This window comes from Pseudomyrmex gracilis, unplaced genomic scaffold (assembly GCF_002006095.1).
Source record: "Pseudomyrmex gracilis isolate BER0280 unplaced genomic scaffold, ASM200609v1 scaffold_301, whole genome shotgun sequence".
Lineage (NCBI taxonomy): Eukaryota > Metazoa > Arthropoda > Insecta > Hymenoptera > Formicidae > Pseudomyrmex > Pseudomyrmex gracilis.
The window spans coordinates 39,462-55,078 of NW_018020885.1; the positions used below are offsets into that span (position 1 = coordinate 39,462).

Consider the following 15,617-nt stretch of genomic DNA (forward strand, 5'->3'; position numbering starts at 1 on the left):
TCTATTTAGAGAGATATATAAAATTCCAATTACAAATGCATGATAAAAAAAAACCCTTCTTCTATTCATAATTCGAGATAAGTACAAGTTTTTGAACGGGTTTGTTTTTCACGCAAAATGAAATCGCGTGTTCGTACAAGCACATACACAGAAAAACGTGTAGGAGGTTGCGAATTGAAACAGTCGAAAAAATGATCTCTCTCTCTCTCTCTCTCTCTCTCTCTCTCTCATTCACAGTTTACCTTCCGCTTAATTTCGATACTATCTGTACTTGTTAATGGTGTGATGAGCTATTTTGCACAAATGTAGATGTTCCGTATCGCAAATTTTTCTTGTTGTCAACATTTACCACAAATTTTTGTGTCTATATATAATATATATATATATATATGTACACGAGTTTCGAAATAAACTTTGAAAACAAGTTCGTTTCTATCAACAGAGTGAGAATTCGGCGATGTCCGCGTCGCGATGCGTCGACATAAACAAGCAATAACAATTCAATCGAATGTCAATAAGACTGTACATAGTTTGTAAACAATGTCATTCTAACAACGCGCGCTCACTCGTGGAATGTTTTTTCTCTTTTACATCAGATCTATTTTTTATAATGTCGATTTTTTGCGTCCTTGTGCGGATCCAGCGTTTGTTTACATGTAATAACAATGTATGTACGTATTTAAAAAACAGCTGGCGTGAAATATCAAGCATATATCAAGAGTATATATTTAAGAGTGTAGCTATTTTTCCTCGTACACATATTGCACGCGTATGTTTTTTTTTAAATCATATACGTCTTACATCAGAAACTCCTGTCATCTTCACGCTTCATATACCCTAAAAGGATCAATTTCAGTTGTTAAATTATGATATCGTAACAAATTCAAAAAAGTTAACAATATTATTGAGAAATATTCCGTCTTAGATCGCCAAGAACTCCGGCCTTGTTTAAAAAAAAAAAAAAAAAATGACGGCTTCATGCATAAACTTCTTCTCCGATCTTCTATCACCGATTTCCGTGATGACCTTCCGTGGCCGAGACGAATACATACTTACTCAGCGCGAGAGTCCGCGTGAAGATGAATGAATCTCTAGAATAAACAACGTCGTTCTCCGACTTTGTTTCCACTTTATTATATACTTTTACACTTGGCTATTTTTGGCTATTTAGACGCTTATCAGGTAGAGGAGCAGTTACGAACACACAGAAAACACTCGAAAATTGCATTATAGAACTATTGTGACAAAAATTTCGGGAAATTGAAGAATAGTTGCTGTCGTTTTTAACGTTCTCAAAGAAATGTTTGACCTATTTTTATCAAAACGTGTTTTCTTCCGTTCTCTTCGACTCGACTCGGCGCGCGAAAGAAGTTACGCGATTTATCGATTTTCAAAGCATTTCTCACACGTTCGATCAATTTTTGACGTCCAGACTATAGAGTATGCATGTGCAACCTTGACTGAGATACTCCGTAGTATTCTGTGGGTTTGTTAAATCAAGATGAAAATTGAGAGATAGGATTTTTATAAGTATTCAGCAATATTTTAATTAAATTTATCTCGTTCTTGATAGAAGTACGCTGCAATGTGCGGTTGTTACGAGAAGCTGAAAAATCAACTCAGTCGCAATGTGTTTTGTGACGTCATCTCGCAACAACCACGTGTTGAAGCAAATACTTGTATCGAGAACGAAATAAACTTATTAAAAAAAGATCAATAAAAAAATACATATATTTTGTTAAGTATTTGTTTTTCATCAAGTTTGAGTCTGCGTGAACAAAAATTTTGAAAAAAAAGTCCGAGAATAAAAGACATCCGATATTTTAGTATTTTAAGAGGAATTTGCGATTTAAGTGTTTCGTGCATGGAGCGAATAATCGCTTGCAATCGGTATTAATAGCGGCAATTTGTTTGAAAACTTAAGAACACGAATCTGTTTACTATGATTTTCCCATCGTGACTTCCTCGTATTAACGAGCGTTCAAAAGTTAATCAGGTTCTGCATTTCATGTTCTACATTTCGTGTTCTTTCTTTAAGTCGCTAGTAGTTACACGGTTTCGAGAATAAGGTAGATTCTCTGTGCTGCAGCGTGTGGATATTGATTAATTAAACTTTTTGGTTCAATCCGATCAACATTCCAATATAAAAAAAAACGGTTTGAGCGAAAAGTCCAGCTAAAAGAACTCGGTCTGGATTATCGCTTGTGCCTTCTCTCTCTTCTCTCTTTACAAGTCAATTAAACAATAGCTTCCTATAAAAACCGAGAATCTAATTCACATAAACGAAACACGAAAGTGATCTCTAAATACATGTAATTATCCAAAAGTAATTACGCCACGTTTATGTCAAGAAGATGACGGTGAATTATTTTATTTTTTATAAATAATTCGACACACACGCTCGCGCGCGCGCGTTTTCGTTCATTATCATTAGCGAGAAAGTAATGTCCATATTTAACAACTTTTCGACAATTATTCATCAAATGACTATAGTTAACGCTTTCGCATTTTTAAACTTTTACCTTATCGTATCAGAGACTTTGACTGTATACGTTTAATATTTCTAAATATTTAATGTACGATCGTCACTTAAGTCGTGAATTATTTACATATCTGCGTTTGCGCGTGTAAGTCGTGAGTGAAAATGATGATCGAATTTCGTTCAACTTTTGTACATAGGCTTTTAGAAAATAAGTATTATACAACATATTTTCTCAGCATATCTCAAAATGATTGGTGAAGTGCATAATTATCGAAGTATTAAAAAAATTATGCTTAACACGTTGACCGCCGTGTCACCCATATTCGGGTGACGTCAAAAATCCTGATTAGGCCGCATCACCCGTACTCGGGTGACGCTTATTTGAGTGCTTACAAGGTAGATTGGTAGGTATTTCGAAAGTTATTTCACAAAATATGAGACAATTGAATTGTCATAAACGTTTATTAAAAAAAATTATTTCAATGGAATGTTTCCTTCTTCTTCAATAACCAATTCTTGTAAAATATCATAAATAGTATAGCATCGCGCGTGACCTGACGGAGATTTTCTTACAAAGTAGCGTGGCAGTCAACGTGTTAAACATGTGCAATAGGTTGCTCGTATTGTGTCAACTAAAGGGATACAGTCGAATATCTATAAAAAAATAAAAATAAAAAAATAACATTTTGAAACTAACATTTTTCATTAAAGTAATTTTCGCTTTTATTTCCACTTGTGGCAACGAGTCTTACGAGATTATTTTCACACGTGCATGGCAAATGAGAGTATCGTATAATGGAATGTGTGTGAGTTCGATAGGAGATATTAATGTATCGAGAGAGGTGTTACGAGATAACATTTACAGAAGTTGACAAAAATAAAGGTTATTTTTATGAAGGTTCGACTGTGTGTGTATGTATTGTTTTGCCGTTTCTTACGAATTTCTTTTTCAAAAATGAGAACAGAATATTACTTATAATTTCGTACTATTTCTCTCATTGATATAATTTAATACTATAGAGATAGAGAGCCATGTAATGATTTGTTACTATTTATTAAGCATGTACTAGCATGTTATAAAAATCGTGTCATTCACGCACTCGTCCACGAACGACGAGACGAGCTCTGAACCCTCCGGATATTTCTCTCATCGTGTTTGTGAGCATGCGTACTTTTCCGAGATGCTGCCTCACGCAGTTCAATGGGCTTCGACGAGGAATGCGCGCGGAAAGGATTGTTCTGCACAGTCGCGGCAAAGCCAGATCGAAAGGAAGTGGGGAATCATGGTTGGGGGGCACGCGGCGGCTGTAAAACGGGAGGGAATCGAATGCCCGGTGGTTGCCTGGTCGCTGCGACGCGTCGCAGCGAAGGAGAGGGTATCGAAGAGGGGCGTCCCTGAATGAAAGCAAGAAAAAATAGAGGAGAACTGAATCGGGATTGGTCCACGTTCACTCGCGGTCACGCCTGCCTTTATGCGCGCATGCCGCGACGCATCCCGTGCTCTCTTGTATGCCAAGCCGTGAGACAAGCGTGAATCGATGATACACTCTTCTTCTCCCTTCTCTCACCTCTCAATCGTCCGCTTCTGCATAAAGAGCATTTTGGTTCTCATTTGCGTAATCATTTTACCGCAATTTATATACTTACACGTCACAAATTAGAAAAACGACATGTGTGATCTCGCGTAAACTTCCTCTCGCGTTGTCAAATATATCGAAATACATGATTATTTGAGAAAAGATAAAAAAAAAAGCTAAAGTGTATAATATATGCAGAATACAAGGTTTTTCAAATTACAAATTTGTCTCGGTTTTTTCATTTCATTGTTTTCTTGTACTAGAAGTTGATATTTGTGTTCTTCGGCGCTGTGCATTACAATTGCAAACGATGCTCGAGAGAGAGAAAGACATTCGAAATATCGACTGCAAAGTCTAGGAATGACCATTAAAGTGCATCTTGCGTTATGCTACTTGGAAGTAAATAGATAACTTGGCTCGATATTATCGATATGTTGGTAGCGAACTGATATGATCTACTTGATTGGCGCGTGCGTTTCGTATCTTGTATGGGACAAAAAAACTTATTGATCACTTAATGACATCGATTTTATTGACAGAAGTGCAGCCTCGAAACGGTTTTCTCTACGTCGAGAAAATTCACGAACGTATTGGAACTTTTTTAACTCGTTTTTTTTTGTTTTTTAATGATACACTCTTGAATAAGAGCGCAAGAATAGAAAAAAAACTCGTGTCTAGTTCGAGTTATTTAAAATAATTATCTTTTTTATAACTCTACAAAATTATTACACAAGTAACTATTATTGTTAAATAGTAAAATATGTTTGTTAAATTTAATCTCTGCTATGTAATTGTAAAACGTTTCTTCGAGTGATTCTCGAAGTCATCCGTTTAACAGCACCGTAAAAGTCATTGATAAAAGAATTATTTATCAGAATATAAATGAGATGTTTTATTGTGCGTTACTCAATGACACGAAGCTAAATTTGAATTGATATTACGCGTTTGAGAAATAAAAAAGAAAAAAAAACGTACATAAAATGAAGAAGTTTATTCGTGACATTCATTATTAATGTAACTTACGTAATGTGCGCAAAATACACGGCTCATTCCAAACATCGATTCGATTTTGAGTGATGTCATCAAACGCTAGGATTAATGTGAGGAAGCACTAGGATTTCCATGGTTCGCTTTATTTGCTTTGGTTGTGTGACTCAACTTGAGTAAAAAATCTAGCTAAAAATTAGAGACAGTTCGATCTTTCGTTGAACTCCGTTGCGAATCACTTTGTCAAATCGAGAGCCAGCTAGTAGAAAACAAAAGATATTACAACCGTTAGCTTCGTTAATTGTTCCTATTCTATAGTCTCGCGCGTAGCTTTTATATTCCGGATATTCCTCTTTACCAGCAGGATGTGGCCGAGGTACCGGCAGGCGTTATCGGTATACGTGTGCATTAAAATCACTGTATTAATTTACCGTCTTGTGCATGTACGTATGTTATGGAACGCAGATTACCGATTCGACCGGCTTAATAGCCAAGCACAATGCTATACTTGGTCGCGAAACTAGTCGCGCGTTCGTGAGTATCTCCTGTTCTGGCTTAGCTTTTTATTGCTGTGAATATCTGCGAGTACACAACCGTCAATTAAGCTATATATATATATATATATATTTCGAGTTTCTTAACTTTAAAGCATGTGAATGCACAGCATGGTGAATGCACTATAGTCGCCAACAAAAAAACTCGGTTTTTTTTACTAGATTTTGTGAAAAGAAAGTAACAGTTTTTCTCGGTTCGAATTTGAGAAAAAAGGACAAGTTTCTTTCTGATCTCTGTATAATATATATCGATAAATTCTTTAATACATCGGTCAAAAGAAATATATATATATATATATATATATACATTTTTTTTAAGAAGATGTATGTCAAGACGATTCGACAGATTTTCCGAAAGCAGAATGAAGCGTACTGAGTCTTGTTTTTTGCTGCTTAATTTGGCAAATTAATCTCTTAGCTGATTGAGATAACTATAATCATTGAATAACATCTAGTTGTTTTAATGTAACTTTTTGAATTAAAAACAAGATATGCAGTGTTTATAAACAACATGCTTGTCTGTTAGGTTAGGTTAGGTTCAATAATTTCGGTTGTTTACTTTCCGATGTAGTACACGTTTTCGTCGACGGAATAAGAATATCCTGCTGAGAAAAGAAAAATGCCCCTAAAATCGGCGTTGTGTGAATAGTTTTTCATTCAAACTTCAAACTTTTTTTACTACAATTGACTGTAAAGTTGTAAATGACAACTATTTCTTTCTTATCCGTGCAATTGTCAGTTTGTTATTTAGGTTATTAGATATTTGTCTGACAGTCGATCTGTTTCAACTAATTATGACGTTATTCTATCAAAACTAGTGAATTATTTACAATAGTAGAATCATTTTCTTCTCGATCAATCACGCGTACGTCGGCATATCACATAAAAGCCATGATTTTATGGCTTTTTTGGTTACCTATATAGCTCTTTCTGCCCCCATGGTTGAAATATTTAATTTGAACCATCGCGCGCATATCACTTGCGGTCCTAAGTAAACTCGGACTGAATGTATACGCTCGTGCACGTTCGAGAGAAAAGCGGGCTTCTTCGTCGAACTCGTACAAATAACGAGGCGAGGAGACCACTGAGATTCACTGGATCTGTGTGTGTTGACTGTTTGACTTTGCTCGCTTCTCTTCTCTTCATTCTCTTTCTTTCTTCCTGTCTTTCTATCCATCCATCTATTCCTCTCTTTCACGTTCTCTTCTTTTCTTCTTCTTCTTCTTCTTCTTCTTCTTCTTCTACTTCTTCTTCTTCTTTATCTCTCCACCTGCTTTACTGAGGTCCATCATTCCTCTGCACTTCGGAATCTTGCGGTCCCACCAGGTCGATCGGGTCATCGACTCTCTTACCTGACCGTTTCGTGGAACTACATAAACAGAGAAAAGAGACGCTTAAATTTAATTTTGTGCATGCGTGTTTGATCAAGCAAAGTGGGGAACACGATTTTGTGCTTCGGGCACAACTTGAACGCGACCGTTTTTAATTTCCTTGTACCGCATTTAATTTCGTGCGTAGCACATCTACGTGTGCGAGTGTTAAATCTTTGCCTTGAAATCTGACGGAATGCCGGATAAATAAAACGTGTAAATCATCCGAATGGAGGACAAGGTAACTGTCAGAACGAGCGCGCGAAAAACTGAAACTCTCCTATAATAATCATTTCACGTGGTGAAAACTGATCAGTTCCATAAGAATCGGTAGTTGCAGTCGACTTGGACAGTGCTTTAGAGCCAAGAGATCTACACGCGTCACTACAACCGTTAAATATCACAGGATTTACGCAAGCAAGTAGAAGGGATATGAATATTGCGCGTGCAACGTGTGTGTACGCGGAGGTACGAAATGCGCGCGCGAGAGATATCCAAAGTAGAATAGCGGTCGCGTAATGCGCCCATTCGCGTATCATTATCCCGCTGGCCAGATAACTTTGTTGCAATCACAGTGCAATTACATATTTTTACGATTTCAGCCAAGGCTTCTATTCCGTGACTATTAATGTCCGGCGAGCAATTACGAAGCGTAACGAAGATCATGCCGGTTACCAACCCAGATATTCCGGAATGCGATCATTTTTTCTTTCCCACACTCCCCTCTTTCTATATACCGCCAAACTGATATTCTAAAGATCTATTTTTCTAGTTGCAATGAAAAAAAAAAAGATCAAATATAATAGATACAAAGAACGAAAAATTTCTTGCTTCTTTGAAAGCAACCGCCTAGAGTGTAACATACTTTTTCCAACTTAATATTAATACATAGTAAATTATCAGTACTATAAACCATACCCATTATACGGTAAAATTCTACTCGCTAGCAAGGCTACCAAATATTGAAAATAATAGGGATTTTCTATCTAAAATTTGTCTCTAACCTTGAACACACCTTTTTCTCTTTTCCTAAATTTCTAAAGAATTTTCTAAAGAAAATTTCTAGAAAAAAACTTCAACATTATTTGGATATCAGAATTTCTATTGCTACTATTGAATGTTATCTTAGTTACGGATGAGCAATATTTTTAGCTAGTTTGACATTTTTATTCGTTTATTTTTAGACAGTCTTCAATTTCTCTTTTTCTTTGAAATCCAAATTTTGAAAAGTTTATTGTTATTGTCGCACAAAAAAGTAGTGGATATATGATATACGAGGGTCATTCAATAAGTAACGAGACAAATTATTATTGCTCAAAAATGATTTATTCAATCAGTACAAAACTTCGGTTACTTTTTAACATAGTCCCCAGCAACACTTATACACTTGTCCCATCTTTCTGCTAATTTGTAAATGCCCTTGGCATAAAATTCTTTGGGTTGATCTCGAAGCCACTTTCGCATCTGATTTTTGACCTCTTCGTTGGACTGAAAATGCTCACTTTTCCATTTATTATTTCAACAGTGATACGTCTATTGTCCCGAATTAACGCATCAATACGAGATTCGAGAGAGGAAGTCCAAACTTCGACCGGTCGTCCACTGCGTTGCTCGTCAGAAATTTTTGTACGGCCACTTTGAAACTGCTCTACCCATTTGTAAACGTTCGAACGATTCAAACAATTTTCTCCGTACACTTTTAACATTCTTTCGTGGATTTTACTGCCTTTCTCACCTTCCGCGACTAAAAATCTGATCACGGCACGTTGTTCTTCCACGGTGCAATTCTCGAGCGGACTCGCCATCGTTAACTGAGAAAATTTGAGGTTATGTTTACAAAATATAATTGAACAGCTGATCAGATCTAATCGCAAGATTGCCAATTTTATGTCCTGAAAATTTTATATGGATCAATTCAGCCGTTTTTGAGCAATAGTAATTTGTCTCGTTACTTATTGAATGACCCTCGTATATATATATATGGTAAGCGTAATAAAATTTTTTTGTACTTCAAACTTAGCTCAATTTTCGTTCGTACTTTCTATTGTATCATTGATCCTTTTCTGGTGAAGCAGTTTCATTTTTTTAATATCAAATAAAGAAAATAACTTTCTTCTTGGATTTTAATGCATAGAGAAAAAGTTATAAACCAGTATATACACATATATATCTAAGACGTAAATAAAATCTTGCTGCATCAACTGACAGTAAACGCTTCGGTAATAATTATACCTCGGTGTATACCGTTACTGCTGTTATTAGGATATAACGCAACATATCATTACCAATATTTATTACTTTCAATTGATTGTACCGGCCTGTGAGATATAATAATCGTCTTTTGCAATCACTCGAACGAAAAAGACTCACCGCGAACGATTTCGTCGCGTATTGAAGCGTGTTCGACGACACGTTTTATAGACGCCCTACTTTCGTTTCAATAAATCATTTATATCAATACTTTGACTGCGACCGTCGACGTAGGATTATTATCTAAGAATTTTCTTGACTTTATTTTGTATTTTTTTTTTTTTATATAAGCAAAGTAGTGTCACAACTCTTCTGTAATGCAGCGTGCGTTGTTATCGTAATAGATAACGTTATGTTGCAGTCGCGTTGAATTGTGAAAATGTTAGTTTAATTGCAATATATTTTTCGATAACGCGCTAACATGTACATTGTCGTCGACGTGAGAAGTTTTAATATTGAACAGCAAAATGTAATACGCGCAAATATTAAGTTTGGTATTTTCACGTTTCGGGGTATTGTACGCATTTATTTGACTGAGTGTCGAACAATCTTCAAATAAGAATTTCGATCTTCGGCATCTGGTTTTTTCCATTCAGCCTTCAAATGTTAAATGTAACATTTTTTAGTATAAGAGATTTATATTGCTAAGGTGATTGAGATTAACCAAAACCTTAGTTTACAAATTCTGTGTCAAAGATAAACGTTAGGTCATTATTCATAAGCTAGCAGGTTTGTAAAATATAACGTTTTTTTCCTTAACCTTTGTTTACAACTTGTATTTTTAAATACGCTTAAATTCAAAATGAATAATAGAACTATTGAAAGAGTAATAGGTATACTTCCGCACTGAATATTTTTTATTTTTCATTTGAGTGTCTTTGCTTTTTAGGGATTTTCTTTCTGTCTCTGATGAATCGTTTCGGATTGGAATTCTGATTGTTTTTTCTTTTTAAACGAAAGGACAAAAGACAGTAAAATCCAATAAGAATCAAAATCGTTGACGCATCACGAAACTGAACTAACAATAAAAGAAAAATACATAAAGAGATCTTACTAAAATAGAATAAAAAATAAATAAGATACAATGACAAAAGAAAGTTAGATAACAGACAGTTTTTTTTTGTCATTGATTTTAGTTACAGGACTTTTTATACAAAAACGTAGACACTGAACATAAATTAAATAAACGAAGAAGCAATATCTCGTGCATCACGAAGAAAACTAAATTCACGGACAGGAAACGCTAAAACAGACCGTAATTGCCATTTCTACCTGCTTTGAGTAACAGAGGAGGTCACATATGTGGGATTTGAATCTCGTAGTTATATCGTTTCTGCTTTTTTTCCATTTCGAGGACCGAAATTTCAACACGTGTTAGCCATGACCATGTGTAGCTGAGGCGTGTGTAGTTCTTCGTCCGTTGCATGTTTGGAAAGTCACGAGGCATTTTTTAAGATCATCCTCTTGCTTGTATTTTGCCACGTGCCCAAAAATGCTGAAAGTACATCGCTTAATGGCGCGAGTGTTTTACGTTATTAATGACCGTTGAGTACTTTTTTGAAAAAAATTAAACGAACTTTATTTGTGTATGATATTTTTTAACATATCGTATTTCAACGTCGGGAGAGGGAAACAATACGAGATAATTAATAACCAAAGTTTTATAATTATATATAATTTTATCTCTAGTAATAAATAATACAGTGTAAGTAATTATTACGGTAGAATTTTATTTCTAATAGTTTTTTTTTTTTTTTTATCAAAAATGTCGATGTACATTGGTTTGTTCTATATTTTGTAGATAAGTTATTTGTAAAGACGTTTTACACGCGAGATCTATTCGGTGCTTACCATCTCTGGATTTTACTTGGCAATTTTTCACGCACGTCACTGGAAAATCGTCACGCTTCGAAGTTATTTTTTAACGTGACGTCGACGACGCGGTTGTCTAGAGAGTGGTGGAGGGGCAAGTGAGGCGGGGAGGAAGTTGTCGTCTGCGCACGGACAATAATTCCAACCTCCGTTTTGCGGCAGTGATTGCATTCTGCCACGGAGGCATCATTGTCGCCCGCGGAATACAATTAGCAGTAAATTAGCATACGCCATCGGGACCGATAATAAAATCTTGCATATTATAACGATTGCATCGGATCTCACAATGCCGTTGTCGACCACAAATTATTAATTTAATGGCCCATGCGCGGCCCCCCCGCTTCTCTAGAGGGCGAAAGGGGAATTATGTCTCGGAAAACGACAGACGCTCGAAGTTGTACGCTCATTAGAAAAGAAGAAATTGTCTGAGGCTAGGCGACATTATAGTTGAATAAGGGAGACATTTTGTTGTGTGCCTAATACGTATCGGTCGTCTAACTTGGTATTTCTTTAATATATCTTGGTAATTACTGAATGCAAGGAACATCTTGTTTTTACGTAGAACAAAGTATATTTTAACGTTAGATGTCGGCACGAGTCAGCATGTACGTGCAATTTATGTATATTTTTTCTTTAAATGTGTAAATTAACACACATGGAAATTCGAATTAAATTCGATAATGTGAAATATTTAATTCACTTCTCTATAAAATTCAAAATTTTCATTGCAAAAAAAAACACTGGTCAGAATTCCCATTTTTCTTAGTTGAACATTTCCACAAGCTTCATGAAGAAAAGCGAGAGAAACTTCGAGACTTGAGCAGAAAGTAGTCAAGGACAGTCAAAATAATATTCGTGGTATTTCAGTAGGATCTTAGAATCTCTCTAAGAGGGTCCGTGTCGCATCAAAAAACTTTTTGAAACGGGGGTACGTCTTGACGTCTGGAGCGAGTTGCATTCGCTCGTAAAGGCGTCTCGTAACTCGAAGCGTTATAGACATCGACCGGGGTATATAAACGTCTCATCCTATGTACTCATCCTACTCACCGCCCCTCCTATCTCTGTCTCCCTTTCTCTCTTACCACCTCCTTGTTACTTTCCGCGCGAGCTCTTCGTTCGACACACTCTCTCTGTGTGTGTGTGTCTGTATTAGTGTGCAGCGATGGGCATGTGCAATTGCCACCACCGAACATTACATACACCTCGACACGTCAGCCTAATCCTTCGCGATCTGCACACATAACGCACACTATGTAATACAATTCCTTCCCTGTTTCTATCTTTCTCTCGAGTTATTTTTTCTTCTCGCATTTAACGCGCTCGTGTTTAATATATAGGTTAGGTTAGGTTAGGTTAGGAAATGTCACAGGCGCGTGAATTTACTTGTGGCGCATCGCGAGACAGTAGTTATTTTTTGTCACGTCATTTCTAAGCGAAATGTGGAATTTTTTTTTAAGCTGCGTGTTTTCTCTTTATTACCAAATTTTCGATGAAAACATTTCGTGATCTTCGGATAGCCAATTTCTCGACATTTTCTCGCACAATATGTACTACGTGTGTATATACATATATATATATATACACAATGTGAGTTGTGTATGTAATATTTATTATACATAATTTCGCGGTATGCATAACACAGCAAGCACCAACGAGAGTGCAAATCATTGGCGTTGCGTCAGTGTATAGTGACTGTGTGCCGCTCGTAATACATTTTAGCCCCGCGGGTTGTTCGTCCCCGCCAACATTATATTCTGCTCTATTATTATGTACGTCGATGAGGGCCCCGTTCACCATCGTCGGCGTCGATATGAAATTCCGTGGGCAGCGATTGGACAGAGCCGAAGAAGCTCATCCCGCGAAAAAAAAAACGAAAAAACAAAAAAAAAGAGGAACGAGAGCAGCGCAGACTGCAGGAGGGAGGGAGGAGGGAACGAACGATGGGAAGAGAAAAGGGAGGGAAGGAGAGGATGGAACATCATTTCGAATATATCGTCGAAGCTGTTCTCGAATCGTACCGCTTGCGGGCACGCGGCAGCTGGATATTCGCTGCTACAGCCGGCATTAAGAATGTGAACGCGATTGGACGAATTCACGGCGAAACCACTTCGATTTCTCGTTCTCGGTGCCACCTTTCGCCTTGCTTCTGTCTCAATTCTTTCGTAGAAACGATATCTTAATTAGCAGGTTCTCTATCGCAAACGCGCACGCGCGAATATTCCTGATCGTGTCGCGTACATAGTTTGATAAAAAAAAATATGTCGAACTGACAGACATTTGGCAATAGTTAGTTATAGTTGAATTTTTAAATAAAAGTCCAGTCAATTTTAACAAGAAAGAATGAGAAAACTTCAATGGAAAAATTGTAATTGTGAAATTTTCTTTAGTTCGGATATTAAACAGATTCGTGACGTCTTTTTCCTACGTCGTCTTCTTCCTTCCTCCTTCTGAGAAACGGGACACGGACAGGAACGAAAGTTCGCCCCGTAAAAGATGAACGTAATCGTTATAATTAGAGATCGTAAAGCGCCGAAGAGGCCGCTCGCACGTTAGAAAGAGGGAGAAGAATGTAACGCGCAATCTCGGAGAGAAACGAAAACTTTGTTTCGCGATCCGTGACTATAATCTCGATATAAGACCGTCGAAGGTTCCGCCGATACGAAAGAGAGAGAGAGAGAAAGGGAAGAAGAAAGAGAAAGAGCAAGCGCGAGAACACACCGGTTGTGTTCGATCCTTCGAGGATGAACGACGCCTGCAATCGACTTAATAACTCGCAACGAATCGCGAAACTCCGCCGCGCGAACGAACGCTCTTCAGAAATTTTGCTGTATTAACGAACGTTTTAGCTTTATTTCATCCGGGCGTATTTAACGTCAGCTTGTCGATAGTCGGACGATGTTTCGCCCAACACACGCGTTATTCATTCGGAAAGGGGAGGGAAAGGAAAGCATTGTTGTAGCATACTCGCGAATTCTTTATTTGGCACTGTATATACGGGGGTCGTCTTGGTGTGCAGCTCACGGGGTTCCTCTCCACACACCTGTGCGAAGCGTAGACTCATAACCGCAAGCTTAATGCATGCTCGCAGACAACGCGACCAGCCAGACGAATTTTATAGGTCGTTCGGGGTTTCGGCTTTAATAGGCCGAATTCCACGTGGCGAGAGCTCGCTATATACGTTACGGGCGTGCGCACGCGCGATGATCGTACGTGCCAAAACGTTTTTTTTTTTTAACGATCTCGTCTGAAGAATAAAGTTCGTTTATAATTTGATGTGGGGAATTTTCTTTTATGTGAGAAGTCTTCAGGAATTTTTTTGATCGAACAAACTACAAGAAAACTCGTTTTTTTATATGTAATGTAATTTGTGTTCTGTGTGAAAGGCATCGCACACAAAATAATATGCACATGCATAGCATAAGACTATATGGACCGAAATGTGAGCGTCTAGCATAAAGTCGCCATATTGATTCACACAAAACTTTGCCAGATGCTCATTGGTCGTAGTCCTATGCATATAAAAAAGCACCAGAAAGAGAAGACTTACCTTTTGGGAGATTCGTCGGTTCCGCCTGTAAATGTTCTATTCTACTCTATAGTTTACATTCTTTATTCTATTCTAAAGTATTACGGTTATATAATATCTCCCCTCTCTTTCTCTCTCGATGTTCTTTGATAGACATACCAACAGAATAATGTGTACCTACTGCGTTTATGCGATGCCAAAAAAAGCATTTTTGTCTCGAAAGAAAAAAACCAATTTATTTTGGGGTCTATAAGTTGAGATTTAAAAAAAAAGAAAACTCTTGGACTAAATCTTGGTACAAGTCTGACTTTTTATTTGGTTGAATCAATAAACAATATAATATAAAACTCATGTTTCTCAATCGAGACATTATAGGAATTTGATATTTGATGCTTTCGCGGTGTGTAGTATTAACATACAAAGATGTTTTTTCGGGTTTGAACCGCGTTAGTGTCATTTTTATACCGACGTTTTGTAGTACCAGGCTGCTCTTCAAACCCTGATGAAGTGAGCTGTAATGTTCACGAAACGTCGGTATAAAAATGACACTAACGCGGTTCAAACCCGAAAAAACATCTTTATACATTATAGGAATCTTTTATAATAGATGTCCGGGTTCAGATTTCTCGTCGCATTTATTATGATCCGAAAATCTTGTATAAAAAGACATTGATGTGAAGGAAATTTCTAATAAAGCTTTTCTAAAGATTTGAAAAATGTGGGAAAAGAAAAATCTTCAAACTCTCAATGACGTCGCGAGTGGATATTCATTTTTGGGGTCTGTGCGAAAGACTCTCTCAGGTAAGTTTAAAGCCGCAATTGTCCGGGCGGGAGGACCGACAATTAATGTAATTACGCGTTCAATGAGAATTACCATGCGTCTACCAGCGCACGGTAATTCTCTGCGCGCCGCAGCTGCACCTCCGCACGCCGCGTGTGTTGTTCTCTGCGATCAGGATTTTTTGCAATCGCGACTAGACCGTAAAATACTGAGGCCAG

General features: G+C 37.2%; 1 protein-coding gene across 4 annotated transcripts in view; it reads left to right on the forward strand.

Annotated features, from left to right (window-relative positions):
- Positions 1-15,617, forward strand: part of LOC109859919 (AT-rich interactive domain-containing protein 3C-like) — a 113,753-nt gene that overhangs the window by 10,648 nt on the left and 87,488 nt on the right. The window lies entirely within an intron of this gene.